We start from the raw sequence: 18,993 nt of genomic DNA, 5'->3' as shown, positions 1-18,993 counted from the left end.
TACCCTCTTAATATTTTGAAATAAAAATAAATAAATAAATAAAAATTAAAAAATAGAACTACCATATGATCCAGCAATCCTTTAGCTGGATATATAGCAAGGAAATAAAACCAGTATCTTGAAGAGATATCTACACCCCCTTATTTATTGCAGCATTATTCATAATAGCCAAAATATGGAATCAATTTAAATGTCCATCGGTGGATGAATGGATAAAGAAAATGTGGTATGTGTGTGTATAAATATGCATGTATGCAAATATACATATATTTCATTATATATCCAGTCATGCATCACTTAATGATGGGGATACATTCTGATAAATGCATCGTTAGGTGATTTTATTGTGCAAACATCAGAGAGTGTACTTACACAAAGCTAGATGGGTATAGCTTACTACACATGTAGTCTATATGGTATAACCTGTTGCTCCTAGGCTACACACCTGTACAGCATGTTACTGTAGTAAATACTGTAGGCAATAATAACACAATGGTAAGTATTTGTGCATCTAAACATATCCAGACATCGAAAAGGTACAGTAATAATGTGGTATTATAGTCTTATGAGACTACCACTGTATACACAGTCTGTCATTTACCAAAACATTGTTACGTGGTGCATAACTACATCTATAATAAAATATTATTCAGCCTTAAAAATGAAGGAAATCCTGCCATTTCCAACAATATGGAAGAACTTGGAGGACATTATGCTAAGTGAAACAAGCCAGATAGAGAAAGACAAATACTGTATGATCTCATTTAGATGTGTAATCTAAAAAAAATAGAACTCATAGAAGTACAGAGTGAAATAGTGGTTGCCAGGGGCTGGGTAGTGGAGCAAATGGGGAGATGTTGGTCAAAGGGTACAAAGTGTCAGTTACGCAGGATGAATAAGTTCTGGAGATCTAATGTACAGCATGGTGACTCTAGTCAATAATAATGCATTATATACTTAAAATTTGCTGAGAAAGTTGATCTTAAGAGTTTTTACCACATATATACAAATGGTAACTATGTGAGATTGCGGATGTGTTAATTAGTTTGATTGTGGTAATCATTTCACAATGTATACGTATGTCAAAATACCATGTTGTATACCTTAAATATATACAATTTCTATTTGTCAAGTATACCTTAATAAAACTGGAAAAAAATAATGCATGTATGTTTCTCCTAACACTGCATAAACACTGGCAATTTGAATTTTTTGTTTCCTTGTCAGAAGGGGGTCTTGCACCTTTTACCACCTTTTGCATTTACTCATGCCAACTGAAGAATCTTGAGGTTTCATAAATTTAGAAAGGAGAGCTTTATTTTTCACAAAGGGTTGCAGCCTGCAGGTGGCCACCTTGCAGGCTGGGAATTGTAGCCTGGGGCGGAAGTCAAAAGCAAACACCTGGAGGGAGAGGTAAGGAGAACAGGAATTTATGCTGAGCAAGGTGGCTGAATATGCATATTTAATAGGCTATGGGAGGATTCATGAATATTTATGAAAGGAGAAACATGCACATGCGCAATTGAGTTTCATGCCTCTTTATGGGTTACATGTCTTAAAAAATGGCATCATTAGCATGGTCCCAGGGTGGAGTATTCAGCCCTTTGACGTCAAAAGGTGAAGCAGAGGACAGAAGGCTCTCTGTAGACTGGCTGGAAGCACTCCATTGTCGCTGTTCTCTTATTAAGAAGGAATGCTGGTCAGTTGCTGTGTCAAAATCGTAAAAGGGAGGGGCAGCATCAGGCAGTTAGTTGAAATCAGCAGTGGAGTGAGTCTTTCCAAAGGGCTGGTTCTGTTTCACCCTTGGGGAAGAAAGCCTAATGGTTGTTAAGGAGGCGGGTGGGGTATGATGAGGCATGTCTGACCTTGGACCTGTCATGGGCAGGAAGTCAGTTTTAAGGTTTTTCTGAGTCCCCTTAGCCAAGAGGGGGTCCATTCAGTCAGGTGAGGGGCTTTGGATTTTATTTTTGTTACTCACTCACCATTTATGTTTCCCTCTAATCAGTTATTCTTTCAACAAATATTTATTGAGAACCAGCTGTGAGGAGTGCGCTGTGCTAGGAGCTGGGGAAACAGAGGTGAAAGCCATAGCCCTGTCCTCAATGTGCTCACAGGCTGGAGGAAGAAGGACTTGTGAACAGTGAAGTTGAGCAGAGAAAACGTGAAAACATAGAGGAGAAGGCAATTAACAGTATGGAGGCTCCTCAAAAAATTAAAAATAGAACTACCATATGATTCAGCAATCCCTCAGCTAGGTATATCCAAAGGAAAAGGGAGCCGGGAAAGGATGGGGAATGTCAGTCTGAGCTGAAGCACAATGTTTACAAGGCAGAGGCCTGTGGAAGGACATACATATTCAGAGAGTTATGAGAAGTTTGTGATGGAGGTGAAGGGAAATGAGACTGTGTAGGTATTGGGGTCCATCTCAGAAAGGACTTTGTACACCAAGCAAAGGGATTTGGATTTAGTGGAATCACTGAAAGTCTTTAGCAGAAGAGTGATGTGAGCAGATTGGCTTTGGAGAGAAAGATCTGTGTGAGAGAGGATAAATGGGCCTGGGGAAAGACCAGAGGCCAGTTGGGAAGTCACTGCATCCAAAGGGGTGCTTTGCAACTGGTCAAATGCTTGGGCTAATGGTGCGGAAGGGAGGAGGACAGATTTCCTTTGTTTGTATTTTATTTTTATTTTTAATTCTCTCATTTTCAAGTCCTGCAAAACTCAAGGCAGGAGTTGAGTAGAATGATAGAAATATGCTTAAATTAGTGGAGGCAGCAGCAGGGTGGGAAAGGTCTATAGAGAACTCACACAAAATGCAATTATGAGAGTGTTTCTGGAAATGTTAGAACAAGCTGAACTTTTCAATTATTTTTAATAATGGTTCAAAGATTAGAACCCTTGATCAAATTTGTGGATGCCAAAGATTTGCAAGGAATAGTTAACATATGGGATGGACAAAATCAAATTTCAGATATCTAAAATATTCAGAGATCAGCCAAAGCTAATAAGATGAAAAATATTTTTGGTTCATATTCTTTTGTTATTTCAATAGATTTAGGAGTACAAGTAGTTTTTGGTTAGATGGATGAATTGTGCAGTTGTGAAGCCTGGGCTTTTAGTATGCCTGTCACCCAAATAGTGTACATTGTGCCCAATTAGAAGGTGAAATTTAATAGGGATAAATTATGCAATTGGATTCAAAAATTCAAACAAAGTTTGTAAATATGAGGGGTTTTAGTTGATAACATGTTGACGTGATGCCCTCCTTTGAAAATTAATTTTTTTTTTTTGAGACAGAGTCTCACTCTGTTGCCCAGGCTAGAGTGAGTGCCGTGGCATCAGCCTAGCTCACAGCAACCTCAGACTCCTGGGCTCAAGGAATCCTACTGCCTCAGCCTCCCGAGTAGCTGGGACTACAGGCATGCGCCACCATGCCCGGCTAATTTTTTCTATATATTTTTAGTTGTCCAATTAATTTCTTTCTATTTTTAGTAGAGACGGGGTCTCGCTCTTGCTCAGGCTGGTTTCAAACTCCTGAGCTCAAACAATCCACCCGCCTCGGCCTCCCAGAGTGCTAGGATTACAGGCGTGAGCCACTGCACCCGGCCCTGAAAATTAATTTTTTTATGCTGTTTTAATAGAGGTATAGTATTAGTTATAGTAATAGCTGCTTTCCAAAATAGACCCCTAAATCTCAGTGGCATTACATAATTGAAATTTAATTCTTGATCACTAAACTGTCCAAGTCAGATGGATATTCTGTGTCTTATGTGTCATTTTCTTCAGTAGGGATTCAGAGTCCTGGGTTCTGTCCATCTGGTGGCTCAGCAGTCCTCTAAGCTTTGGCCTCACTGTCATTTACATTTAGCTTAAAGAAGAAGAAATAAAGAGAAGAAAGGGAACCCCGGCTTCATTAAAACCTTGGACCAGAAATATTACACATCATTTCCTCTCACCTTTTATTAGCAAAGGAGATGAGAAATGTCGTCCCTAGGTGGGCAACTGCTTTCTATTTACAAATTTATATGGAGGAAGTAAAAATACACTTATAGGTAAATTGTTTGCCATCTCTTCCCCTGATGGCACCCAGAATGGAGATGATATTAGCATCTCTGGTCAGGCTGCTGCTCATGGGTTAGTATCAATTGAGAGCATCCCATTTTAGGAGGAAAATTAGCAAAGCAAAACATATTCAAAAGCAATTGAGTAGAAGATACAGTGGAAAAATCTGTGAACGTTTAGTTTAGAAAAGAGAAGACCCAGGAGTAACACAATGGCTATGTCCAGCTATTGGAAATCAACTTCAGTGTTGTTGTTCCCCAGAGCCCTGTTTTTATGCTTCTCCCTTCTCAGGTTGTATTCTATACTTGGGTAATCTTACATACTCTTAAATTCATAATAATTCAGTTAGATGCTGAGTTTATTTCTCCAAAACCAATCTTCCTCTAAGCTGCAGGCTTGTATCCAATTACTAACCAGTCATCTTAAATTATATTTTAAAGTTCTATCAAATTCAAGAAACCCAGCCTCAACTTATACTAGCACCTCCAAATTGTTGTACCAGTAATTAGTGATATCAACAGTCACCCAGTTACTCAAGTTAGAAGCTAAGGAGTCATCTTTGAGCTGTCACCCTCCTTTCCCCTCTGCATCTAATTAGTTATTCAGGACCCATCCATTTTGCTTCATAAATACCTCTTGAACGTATCTATTAATATATTATTATAGATTGAATTCAGGTAGTCTTCATTTTTTACCTGGCTTTCTGAACTAACTTCTTAAATGGTCTCGCCTCTTCTACCCTTGTTTCTCCTGTCACCATGGTGATCTAACAAAAAGGTAAATTTGATTTATTATTCTCTTTTTAAAACCACTTCAGAGGTTTTAGGTGTAAGTACAAATCTCTTTATCTGATTCTTACCTTATGTCTCCAACACCATTGCCTACCACTGCCTCCTCATATTGCTCTATCTGTAGTTCTTTGAATATATCATACAATTTCTCATTTGTGTACTTTTGCTTACATTTTTGCCCTAGGGAATTACTTCTTTGGCTAACTCCTATTTGTCCTTAAAAATTCACTTAAGACTTCCCTTAACTCCTGAAATCTGGGTTGTGTCCTTTTCTCTACGTCTAAACACCTTGAGCACTGAGTGTACTATTAAATAGTACACATCTATCTCTAAAACAAAGACCATGCCTCATTCATTCATTCATTCAACCAATTCAATGTTTCCCTAGCACAGTGTCTGGTAAACATTTAATAAAGGTCTGTTGACTTGAGTTGTCATGTGGAAGAGAGAACAGATTTGATCTCTGTTATCTCAAAATGCAAAGCCACAAAACCACAATATAGCAGATTTTGGCTTTCATTAGGTGATAATGCATAAAAATGGATAGGTGACCTTGGAAAAAATGGACAGGTAGTAGGTTTTCTCTCATTTGTGATATTCAAGTCAAAGCTGGAACAGCCACTTGATAAGGTACCATAGTAGGGATGTAAGCAGCTGATGGAGGGTTTGACTTCACATATTGTGACATCTTAATAAACTATAACATCCCATAATTTTAGGACTCATATTCAATGTATTTATAAAACAAACACATTTTAATTGTTTCAAGTATGTTATGGCACATAATTGATGATCTTGGAAGATATTTTAAAGAGGAAACAGACAAAGATTTGTAGGCAGAAAATTTGGTGTGGATAAAATAATATATATATATATTCAATGAGCTTTGGAAAAATAGAAACCTTTTTGAGTCAGACCTCTTCACCTCTCTTTTCTGATGTCCATGCATATTATGATAGCTGGGCCAAAACAAAGAGTTAAGGCCCTGGCTGAGATGCTTTAATGAGCAATTACAATTCCGTTCTGTTTCCATCCTCACCCCAAATATCAATGTATTAGTTTCTCATAAAGAATTTAACAGATGAGAAAATGACTAATCGTTTGAGATTCCATGAATATGTTTCTTTGAGGGCTCTGAAATATTGTGTTGATTCTTGCACTTATTTAAAATAATTGGGCCCTTAATACTGTTGTCCCAAATTATAAATCCTTTGGTCTAGTTTTTCAGGGGCCAAAATTTAGAAAGGAGACAGTGTACAGAAACTGAAACTCAATGAGAAATGTTCCTTTTCATTATGTGGCTTTTGAGCCTACCGGGAAACTTTATTCTCCTAACGCACAGGAGCCTTGTTTTTCTATCAGTCTTTAAGAAAGATTATTATATTTTTCTCACAGTGGGACAAGTATGTGCTTTTATATCTTACTTGCATAAAAATAGTTTGGATTTTTTTTTTTTTCCACTTGTAAGCTCTTTGAAGGGAGGCATATTGCCTGTTATTGAAGAAAGAATTTGGCGTAGTGGAAAGAGCATTGGATTTGGATTTAGATACCTGAATTTTAACTCTAGGTTCTGGCTATTGTCATCTGGGGCTCCATCTATACCCACAAAATGAGGTCTTTGGACAAAGCCCTTACGCTCCCTATACCTCTAATAGACTCTTTGTTCTAGGACTCCAGATGTTATACTTCCTTAATGCCTACTACAGTGCTTGTTCATTGGACTTGACAAATTTAAATGAAGAAAATGTTCTAGAACTGGTGTTTTAAGTTCAGATCCAGGATCCTCAACTACTAAATGTATTTTGCACAAGAAACACTCCTTAGAAACAATGATTCACTTACCTTGATTCCCTTTCATGGACACCTCCTCCCCTCCAATACAAGGACTGCTTATTAATGATTGTTAAATGTAGACATAGAATTCTGTTCATAAAAATTACTTCCAAATATCCCCCTCTTTCACCAGTACCTTCCTATTCCAATTTATGCTACAGACTAGCACAAATGTAATTTTCCTACTGATTTCCTTTCATTCACCTGCGAGCTCTTCATTGGTTATAGAATAAGATGCATATTTCTATACATGCTATTCAAGACTCTATACTATGGCCCCAGTCTGCATTTCAAATTTATCACTGAACATACCTTGTGCATAAAACCTCTGTTCTAAGCAGACTGAGAGCTTTGTTGTTGCTCTAGGGCGGGGAGATAGGGTACTTTGCTACGTGCGTGCCTTTGTTCATATTAGTTTCCCTGCTCAGACATTCCCTTTCTTATTCTTTTCTGCAACAGGAATTCTTCCCATTTTTTACAGTCAGCTCATATCCATTCATTCTTCCACCCATCCCTGATTCCTACTACCCACCATGATAGCTCTCAATCGCTATGTAGATACGATAACAAATTACCATCAACATTTAGCCCTGCCTGTGCCTTTGCTAATTATACAGTCAGCACTTAGCACTAATAGCCTACCAGTTTTAGGGTATATTTTTCTTGTTTTTCTGCCAAGATTAAAACCTCCTTGGAAGCAAGGCCAGAATTTTACCCATATTTGGACCCTTGTTGCTTACTAGTGTGTATTCCATATTATCTTGTTCAAACCACCCGTAAGATATTGATTATATGATTTAATAATGATTTGTATTTCTTCTTTCACAGGTAAGCTGTGAGTTTCTTGATTACAAAAACTGTCTTTGTTTCTGTAGTGGCCAGCCCCAGTGCCTGGCATATGGTAGACACTCAATAAATATTTGTTGAAAGAATGAATGCAGTCAGATTCAACTTTACCAGAAAGAGCTGACTCTGTAAGAAGTTGATAAATTGAACTGCTGTATGATCAGTCTAAAACATAGAATGCGATTACCTCTGAAAATGGGATGCATCTTTTCTTTGTTTCTTGGCATTTTTCCCATTAGGAATGGAACTTGAGCAGATTAAATAGGACTTAATTTTGAATCCACAAATGACACCAAACCTGAAATGATGCTGAGGTTGGAAGTGATTTAGTTCACTTGAATTTTATTTGGGGGATAATGTTTTCCTTCTGGGAAGAGAAATGCTAATAAAAAAATCGCCTCCTGACTACAACTCAGAAGTAATAGGAATCTGGCCAGAAATATGATCTTATGAAAACTCTCCAAGCAAAGCATCTTATACCCATGTCTATGGCTTTGGATTGACATTCTGATGTTTGCCTTTCTCTGGTTTCCAGAGACCAGAGTGGAGAAAGGCGCCAGGGTAACAAGCCAAATAGGTCTATTATGGGATGTCATGCTCACTGGGCATGAGTGCTGTCTCCTAAGACATTTATAGCGTTTATTACTCAGTGCAACTTTAATAACACATGGACAAGCCTGGGGCAATTTGTAAAGGATCTGAGAGGTTTTTGTTATGAATGTCTGCATTATAAAATTAGTGAGTCTCAGGATTGGACTGGATTGAAAGATGATTTCATCAAAGGGCCTCAGTTCTGCTGCAGAAGAGCTGTTTTCAATATCCCTCACATTCTAAATGGCCACAAGTACTGAGAGGCCGTTTATAAGGATAAGTTGGCAAATGGCCACTGTTAAGTTGTAAGGGAAGATATGGGCAAAAATGGTAAATGCTGACTCTACCTTCTCTCTTGGAACCATAGAGAGGTGGCACAGGGCAGGAGTGATCAGCCATTCTAAACTTTCTACTATGAACCATGGAGAGGACAATGTGATGGGTACCAATGATATAAATCAACCAAGAAAGATTCCAAAATCTTATAAATTAGTGGTCAGTACCTCTCAAACTTTAATGTTCATTAAATCACCTGGAAACCTTGGTAAAACTCAAATTCTAAGTCAGGAGGTCTGGAGTGGGGCCCGAGATTCTGTGTTTCTAACAAGCTTCAAGGTGCTGCTGCTGATACATGTACCACATTTTGAGTAGCAAGACTCTGAAGTCCACCATGCTGATTGGTCTGTTGGGAACTGAGCCCCTTGTTAACCACCCCAAATGGAGAAGAAATAGACTCTTAGTTGATGATTTTGCAAAGTTTACCAAATTATAGATGATCAGAATTGAAAATGGTTTTAAAAGTCATCCAGTAAATTGGTTTCTAAATTATTTTTATTTTTATGGTTTTCGTTTTTTAAAAAATTCTTTTTAAAATTAAAATTATATGCAGAACCTCAATATATAAAACACATCAAAGCTTTGATTAAATCTGGAACAGATTGCTTAGAGCCAACTCATCCTTCCATTACTACCCTCGAAGATTCCTAAGTCATCGCCTTAGAACCCTAGGACTCTGAGTAATACTGTTGGAAAACTACTAACCTTCTTCACTGCACTGGGAAATAATAAGATGAAAGCCAAATCCAAATATCCTGATTGCTAGTTGGATGTTTCTTCCAGTATGCCACAGCATTATAACTTATTTGTTATCTTAGTATGGAAGCTAATTCTCACTGATATGGGTATGGGCAAACTTGGCTCTGGTTCCCAGAGCTAACTATGTGGACTTGGGAAAATCACTTAATCTTTCTGGTCCTCAGGTTTCTGATGTACGTAATAGAAAAATTTATAACCTTTTATAAGTATATCACCAGCATAGAGTATCCAGACCTCATAAGAGCTCAATAAACATCCACCGAATATAAATTAAATGAGGGCAGAGACTATCTGTCTTATCCACCATCATAACCCACATGAATGCCTTGCAAGGTGACTGTCATGATGAACAAATATGCAATAAATATTTGTAAAATAAATGAAGAATGAGGATGATAATATCACAGACAGGAAACCATTTTTTTTAAACTTGTAGGTGTTATCAAAATTTAAGAGATAATTAGGATTATAGTCATACTCAAAAAAGCTATAAATTATCTGTGGTGCTCTGCTGGGTGTTGACAAAAGAGAAACCATGTTATCTCTGTCTCCAGCATCTGCTTACAACCTATGGCAAACAACAACGATGAGAATATATAGGGTTTAGTAAGAGTTGAACACAAACCCAATCCTGTCAAAAGGGACTAGAATGGAAGATTTTTACATAATGTGCAGATATGGGAAACGCATTTTAGATGGAAAAACAAGGGCAAGTGTATTTTGGGTGGAAAGTGAAGAAAGTAGTCACAGTTTTTTTTTTGTTTGTTTCAAGCTTGTCGAGGCAAGGGGATTTTGCTAGCTTTCCTCTGAGAAACTGGAGAAGTTATTTTGAAAGTAATGGAATTCCCAGAATTTGCTGTTTTCAACTTTTTTGGTAACAAGTTAAAGCATTTGTCTAGTGGATTTCAAACTATCATCTGGCTCACTTCTGGTCAAAGGCCAAGGATAGAAAACAATTGCACTTTATGTGAAGAAATGCACAGCAGACAAGTGCAAACTCCCCTCCTCGTCCTTATCTTGTTCATTTTAGTGGGGAGCGAGGCAGTTGGGACACGATGCATAGGTGAATTGGCTGAGGCTGGACTATGAAATGAAGCATGCGCATTTTAAACAACTGCGCCAGGATTCATTTATCTACTTTTCTTATTTGCAAAGCCTTGGCTGAGAATATCCGCTGGTTCTGTTGGAGAAAAGAGACTTCCTGAGACATGATGTAATTTTTGCAAAGGGGAAACACATGTTGAGTCCTGCAGTACAAAACAATATTGAGGTGCTGATAGCTGATACTGTCCAGCATGGGACAGGATACAGTGTAGGGTTAAGGGAGTGCTTTGGAGCCTTTGGAGCATGGGGCTTGGGGGAGGGGAACGGAAGAGAAAGTCTCCGAAGCTTTTCAAATATAGAGACTCCATTAAGTTTAGGAGAGTCTGGAAGAAATGCTCTTCTGTTTTCAGTTATAACAATCTTCCTCCTCGGAATACAACATATCACACATGAGCTCCTTTTTTACCCCAGAGACAGAAGGTGCTTATGGTGTTTGTGTACAGAAAAAGTTTCTGCAAATCCAAATTTTAAAATTCAGCAAAACGAGGGAAGATTTTATCAGCAGTATCATTTTCAGTGAATTTCTCAGAACATTATGTAACTATCATAGAGTAGTGGGCTATACATTGGTACAAGGGCTTGAAAGAGACCTTGAGTTTTACTTTCCCTAAACACTTAAAAATTAGATATAGATTCTTAAGTGTCAAGAAGTGAGAAGTCAGGGTTTGATTAGAAAGCAGGAGATTGGCTAAGATGATGTTTCTTCCTATCTATCTATCATCTAGCCATCACGTATCAATTAGCTGCATAGCCCTGTAGTAGGTGCTGTGCTAATAACTAAGGTGAAAATAACTCAATTCTCTTCTTGAAACAGATGTTATTCTAGTAGGTGAGATGATAGAAATATAACTGCAAGAAAAGGCAGAAGACCTTGCTACTCAAAAGTGGGGTCTGCTCAGAGCTTGTGACAACACGGCTCTCAGGCTTCACTCCAGGTGATTCATACGCACATTAAAGTTAGCGAAATACTGGCATAAAATAATATCTTATGAGAACATGAAAGAGAAAGAAATGACTTCTGGCAGGATGACAACGGAAGACTCAGTAGAGAAGTGAGGACTGAGATAGGTCTTGAAAACGATTAGCCAAAAGTATGTGCAAAGACTTGGAAGTGATAAAACAGTGGTGTAGAGAACAGTGAATAATCCACTAGGCAAATTCATTACGAAGAAAGTGGGAGATGAATTTGAAAGCTTCTTTAGGGCAGATTACTATACTATAAATTTGGGATTTTGTAGTATAGATATAAAAACATGATCACTTTATGTTTAAATAGTAATATTAATAATAATAGCAGTGCTAACAATAATAGTATGATAAATTTTATATTTAGAGTTTTGATAATAAGATATATAATTTCATTAAGTCCTTATAGAAACCATGTGTGATAAAAGTTATTACTATACTTATTGAGGCAGATTAGTAAAGAGGTAAAGAAAGGCTCTTATTTTAGTATTTTAAAGGTGTAGTTCCATTGTCTTTTGACTTGCATTATTTCTGGTAAGAAGTATATAGAATTTGTGTTTTCCCCCTTTTAATAATGTAATGATCAATTATGTGTTTTCCCCCTTTAGATAATGTAATGCATTTTACTTCTGTATATACTCCTAAACTTTTCTATTTATCATTGGTTTTTGGCAATTTGATTATGATGTGATTTGGCATTTCTTAAAAATCAAATTTGCAAAAGTCTCAGATGCTATTTCTTCAAGTATTTTTTCTTTCCTCCTCCTGTCCTTCTAGGACTTGAATTACACATATATTAGCTTGCTTGAAGTTGTTCCATAGACCACCAAGCCTCCATTCACTTTATTTCAGTTTCTTTTTCTCTGTTATGCACTAGTTTGGATAGTTTTTATTGCTATATTTTTCAGTTTACTGATCTTTTCTTTTAATATGCTGTAATCACCTCAGATAGTCTAGTTTTCATTTCTAGAAGATCCATTTGGTTCTTCTGTTTTCACATCTGTCATTTCTTTCTACATTTTGTCTATGTTTTCTTCTAAATCAAGGGTTAATAAACTATGGCTTGGGAGTCAAATCCAGCTGATGGCCTGTTTCGGTATGACCTGTGAATTAAGAATGGTTTTTACATTATACTAGATTGTAAAAAATAAACAAATAAGTAAATAAAAATGTGCAACAGGGACTATATGGGACCTACAAAGCCTAAAATATTTACTATCTGGACTTTCACAGAAGAAGTTTGTCAGTGCCTGTTTTAAATCCCTAACTTAAATCACATAATCATATAATAGCTATTTTAAAGTCCTTGTCTGCTAATTTTATCTCTGTAATTTCCAAGTCTGTTTCTTTTGACTCATATTTTCTTACTTGCTGCTGCTTTATAAGTCTAGTAATTTTTTATTAAACGTTAGTCATTATAAATGTTACACATTGTTGAATATTTTCATGTTGTGATCTTTCTTTAAAAATCTTTAGGTTTGTTTTGGCAGACTGTTAAGTTACTTATAGATCATCTTGATACCTTTGAGGCTTTATATTTTTAGTGCTCGTTTAACCATACTACCTAGATGTGACTTTTCTGATGTCTTTCCTAAATGCCCTTGGTATGCAACAAGGTCTCTCCATCCTGGTTGACAGGTACTAGAAATATCTTCTAGGCTTTTGGAATTGTTTAGTTTATAGGTCCCTAGATGTGAGTCAATTTTTGTCCTCCCTTGTGGAGGAGTTTCGCTTCACTCATGCACAGATTAGTAATTAGCCAAAGTCTTGAAGAGGCTCTTATGGAGATTTCTGATCTCTTTCTTTGCATAGTTTCCTCCTTTCCCTTACTCTGTCTCACAAGTTCCATCTTCCTTATTGTATCTGAACTCTTATTTCTGACCCCTCCACTCAGTAAAACCCTGGGCCTGTGCTTGGGTTCTCGTCCTGCGCAGCAGCCTGGACATTGCCTCTAGGGGAAACGTGGCATCACAGGGCTGACCTTGCTACTTCCCTTCTTTCGTGGTTGCACTCCTGTGCTACTATACTCCACTTTCTGAAAATAGTCATTTCATGTCTTTGCCTAGTTTTCTAGCTGTTTACAGAGGAAGGGCAAGTCCTGTACCAGTTATTTTCTCCTGGGTGGAAGCCAAGAGCATAGGCATTTGAGTCAGAAAAACTTGTTTTCTAGTTTTGACTTTGCACTTACTAGCTGTGGGCCTTAGGATGGTCATTAATATCTATAAGCATCAGTTTCCTCATCTGTAAAACAGGGATAGCAATAGGATTTTGTGTGAGGATTAGATTGAGGCAGTGCATGTCAGATATTAGCAGAGTGCTTGGCAAATAGTGCTTAAGACATGATGGCTATTATTAACATCTCTTCGGGGAAGGGGGCAGTGAAGTCACTTGTTCAACATCATACATTAAGTAAGCAGTAAGGTTGGTTTCCCTCCCAGGAATTCCAATCCAAAAGCCCTTGGTTTACTTTAGTAATGACAATGGCTAGCTCATACAGGAATGATTGAACCACAGAGATCAGAGAGTCAAAGGGTCCAAAAAAGGGCCACATTTGTGCACAATGTGTTACAAAACAATGAACGGCTCTTAATCATGATTAGATCTGGATGGAAGCCCCGACTGTTACATAAGTTAGACTGTTTCCTGGGGGCAGATGCAGACACTGCATAATGGTGAGGCGTATGCTGACATTTAGGACAAGTGGGTTTCTTTCTCACCGAGCATTATATTACAGTTATTCTCCTACTAATTGGTTCAACTGTTATGACTCTAATTGCCCCTACTTCTTACTCTCTCTCCCTGCCCCCTCTTCAATGAGACCAGCTCTACTCTTTCCAGATGCTAACCATTCCCAGCTCCCTTCACAAAATACTGTTATCATGCAGGGGACTCCTGCATGCCCTGCATGGGTAGTCAGGGCTTGAGAAGGGCATTGGAGTAAAGATACAATCCGCACGTTGAGGGCTCAGCCATGTAAGACACTTGCTCCGAAGGGGGTATCAGAGATGGGTTTCAGTTGTCCGGTGGCTGAAACTATGTAGATGGGCCTGGTAGGTTCCAGGTTCAGAAAGCATGAGTTTTGGTATAAGATTGATTTAGATTCTGGTTCCTGTTCTGCCACTTACTAGCTGGGTGACACTGAGCGAATTACCCAACCTCTTTCAACTCAATCTGTGAAATAGTAAAAGTAGGTACTTTGTAAGATTAGATGAAATAATGTATACAAAACACTTAGCACATAGTAAGAGTTAAGAAAAATCATGACATTTGTCCCTTCAAATAATAACAAGAGAGAGCCTCCACACAAAGTCTAACTTCTTCTCTCAAATGTCCTTTCCAGTTGAGTTCCCCCCAAATTCTTGGACAGGTAGGAGCCTGGAGCCTGTGCTAAATGTGGTCTGATAACTACCTTCATTGATAGACACAATCCTATATAGGGCTCGGTCTGGAGAACAGAAACAGCGTGAATTTTAAACACAGAAATTAATGTTAGGGATGTGTTAAACAGATATGGGAAGAATGAAAAGGCAAAAAGGAATCCTGAGGTAACATGCAGATAATGACTGCAGGAAGCAGCCACTATCCCTAGGACTCTTCCCCTTGGGGAGGACAAAGAGACAAGTTTGCAACGTTAGAACCTGAAGTTTAGAGGAATGACCCCATGAAGCTGGGACTGAGACTTTAGAGAAGGGGGCTCTGCCCTTAATGGTGCCTCAGGAGCTCGGTCTGGAGACCCTGCAGAGCTGGGACTGCACATCTGCAGAAAGGGTACTGCTCAGCTGGTGCTAGCAGCGCTAAGGGGGCTGTGAGAAGGGAGTGTAAAAAATCTGACGCTGGACCAGTTGTTATTGGAACTAACAGCCTCTGCTGAGATGAAACACCTTGACCAGGCAACACTTAGAGAAACAGCAAGTAAACAGAAAGAAAAAAGTCCCTTCTCTAGTTTTATAGTTTATTGGTAGAGTCCAACAAGGATCTGCTTGCCAAGGAGAAATGAGTTTTTGAGTCCCTGCCCCAATGTCATGAAGCAGCAACTTAGAAGGGTAGGTTTCAAGCAAAGAGACAATAGCTTAAAAACCAGCACAACGTGCCTTGTGCACTGATCCTTGACCTTTTCTTTATCTTCCTGACTCCTGACTCCCAGATTTGCTTCCTGTTTACAAGCTTGTCTCCATGCTAGAACTTGCTATTCAGTGCCATTTATGAAGCTGTAATCTTTGGGATTCTCTCCCTGGTTATGACTTGCATTAGTTAAGAACTGGGTAAAAGTGATAATAAAAGGCCAACTTGACTCAGCTTAAACAAAAAGGGGCCTACACTGGATGACATAACCAGAAAGGACAGAGTGCAGCTGGGGACAATTGAAACAAGGTTGCAATATTGATGGCACTCCTCCTCCACCCCTCCTCTAGTTTTCTTGACAGTTGGCTAATTCTCTCCCATTGTAGGCAGACTTCCTCATGTGGATGGTGCATGACAGCCTGTAGCTTCACCACTGTGAAGAAGAAAGGAAAGCGTTTTCTCTCTCCTAGCTTCAGAGTGAAAAATTCCAGAGAATTATGATTGGCCGACTTTGGTCTTGCACCTTGTTCTTGAAGCAGGGAACAAGGTATTATGTTTATGGCTTCGCTTAAGTCTTAGTCGACCCTGTGAATTGGGATGACCAGAAGAAAGTAGTGAGCGTATTGGTAAGATAAAATCAATAGTTGTCCATAATAAATTTTACTTGTCTATTGAATTATAGACAAGATTTCCCTCATTATCCATGTAAAAAAATGACAGATGGATATTGTGCATAGATAGATCTGTTGTCAATACTTCTTTGTATTGTGATAGTTGTAGATACCATGTAGTCAAGAGTCAAGATGGCATTTTTACAGCTTTCCTATGAATTCTCCTGCTGGGTAATTGGGGCATTCGATAAATAATTTCATCTTCTTTTTCCTTCTTCCTTCTTCCTTCTTCCTTCTTCTTCTTCTTCTTCTTCTTCTTCTTCTTCTTCTTCTTTAACCAGAGTTATGAACCAACTGGAGAAAACCAGAGGATTCTCCCATGTGTGACAATAGAAGACATGTAACTTGTCTTATTAAATCTTAGATTTTACTTAAGAGATGGGTCAGGGGAGCAGAGCTACGGACACATATCCATAGGTTTACAAGGGAGAAATCAGCAAAGCACAAATGTATACTGGCCCAGGGACAAATGCACTGGGTATAATGGAAGATTGCAAAATAAATATAGAATATACAGGTTTAACCCCTAATGGGGTAATATAATGAGGGAGATGAGATTAACACATGCCTTGTCTTTTGATTTATTGAGGAATCTCCCAGTGGCTGTTCCAAACTATCCCATTCCTCTCTGCTTCAGCCCCTCCTTGTCTTCCTTCCTCCGTCTATCTCTCCTTCTTCTCTTTCCTTTATCACCTTCTATTTACTGTGTAAATGGAGACTACTATATCAGCCAGAGCTCAACCAGAGAAACAGAACCAGTGGGAGATACATGCTAAGAAATTTACTACAAGAAATTGGTTTTTGCTATTGTGGGGCCTGGCAAGGCAAGTCAGAAATCCGAAGGGTGGGCTTTGAGGATTGTTTTAAAATTGAACCAATCCTTCTGTCCTCATTTAACTTGCTCTCGTGATTACTCTTCTATTAAATCATTCTTTTAGGCTTCCAAGCTTAAACTCTGGTACCACCTTTAATTCTTCCCACTTCCCTGTCTCCTAAACCAGTCAGTTATTAAGGACAATTGTTTTTTCTTCCTGATAATTCTTACATTGCTGCATCCCTTTCCATTCCCCGCTGCCACCTCTCCAATTTGAGCCCTTGGCTCTCATTTCTAGCCTGTTGTTTAGACTTCTATGAGGAAGTCTCTGACCTTTTCAATCTCTAATTCTTCTTATATAATACGACCAGATTGTTAGTCTCAAAATTCTACTTTTCTTGGTGAGGGGGAAGGATCACTTCTGGAGACATCAAAATACTATTATACTTTCATTACACCCCTGCTCAAGCAAAATTATTCTGAGTTAGAACTATATGTATTGATTTGGAGGGATGTCCATGATAAATTGTTAGCTTAAAACAGCAAGTTACCAAGTACTGTGCATAATATTATAATATGCTATAATTCATCAAAATTCTATAATTTGAACATATTTGTGTAGGATTGTATGAGCATAGGAAAAAGGGTGGAAGAGGATATACACTGAACTATTACCATCAATTCATTGATTGTGTAGGGCAGCAGTTCTCAGTCTTGATATAGCATTGGAATCACCCAGAAAGCTTTAAAAACTATAGAAATTTAATTAGACTGAGGTGTGGCTTGGGTATCAGAATTTTTGAAAGCTCTATATGTAAGTCTAATGCATTGAAAATCATGAATCTAGAGCGTTACTCTGGCTGCAGTGATTTGAAAGTATGTTTCTACACATATAAACCCATATGCCCACAACTCAGTCAAGACTGGACATCAAAAAATGTAACCCGAACCTTGCTTAGTCACATGGAGCACAGAAAGGGCAGCTTGTCTTAAAAATATACTATAGATGATCTACAAAAGCAAATGAATAAAAATTATTTGTACATACTACATATAATCTATGTGTATGATGTAGCTGCACACGAACCTTGCTTAGTCACATGGAGCACAGAAAGGGCAGCTTGTCTTAAAAATATACTATAGATGATCTACAAAAACAAATGAATAAAAATTATTTGTACATACTACATATAATCTATGTGTATGATGTAGCTGCACACACATGTATACATACATATTATATATATGTGATATTTGATTATAGATTTCCTTATAGAGAGGACATGATTACTTTAGAAACCAGGAAGTTTAAATCACAAGGATTTTTGTTTGCATTTTGTATCTTTTCTTTTTTTAAATAAAAACAGTAAGAAGCCAACGGCTGGGGAGGGCTTCTCTTGGTGCAATCTCTGGTGTAGGCCTGAGAATTGGTGTCTGATTAAAAGGCTGGCTTCACGGAACTTTGCTGAAGAGCATATGAGCAAATGTTATCTGATTATCAATAATTAGGATTCCAAGTTCCCTGTGATTTCCTTTTCTCAAAGCCAAATAACCCCAAAATAGACATGGGACTCTAACGAGACAAACTTAAATCGTATTTCGCATATCTACATAAGATCCACTGCACAAAAATTTGAGTGACGGGAGATATTTGCTTATGACCAATGATCTGTACGAAAGGGGTGGGCTGGCCCCTTCGGTTTCTGGGATGTCTCCTTGCTACCTCATTTTTGGATCTCTTGAAGACCTGCAGCGTTAAGTGGACAGGCACTATGGCCACCAAGCTGAGATGGCTTCAGCGATGTGCTGGGGCTGGCTCATATTGGTTTGTAAGAGATGACTGCTAAAGTTTCAGGAATTTTTACCTCTTGGTTATCGAACGTTGTCATTTTTAAAAATTAAATTAAGTAAACTTACAATTTAATTATGTTAAATCAAAAATAATAAATACTCATCACTTATTCAGTCCTAATTATTTTACTACATGTTATTACTACCTATGTCTTTGAGATTATTTACATCTATTGTATCTACATAATGGAAATACTATATAATAAGTGTACTGCAGATCATCTCTTCCTAACTGCACTCAGAGACATCACATTGGGAGCTTAACATTCATCAGTGAGGGCCACAAGGCAACACCATGGACCCACATGGA

This window comes from Propithecus coquereli, unplaced genomic scaffold (genome assembly GCF_000956105.1).
Source record: "Propithecus coquereli isolate 6110/MARCELLA unplaced genomic scaffold, Pcoq_1.0 Scaffold222, whole genome shotgun sequence".
NCBI classification, from domain to species: Eukaryota; Metazoa; Chordata; class Mammalia; order Primates; family Indriidae; genus Propithecus; species Propithecus coquereli.
Note: the sequence above shows the minus strand (reverse complement) of the source record.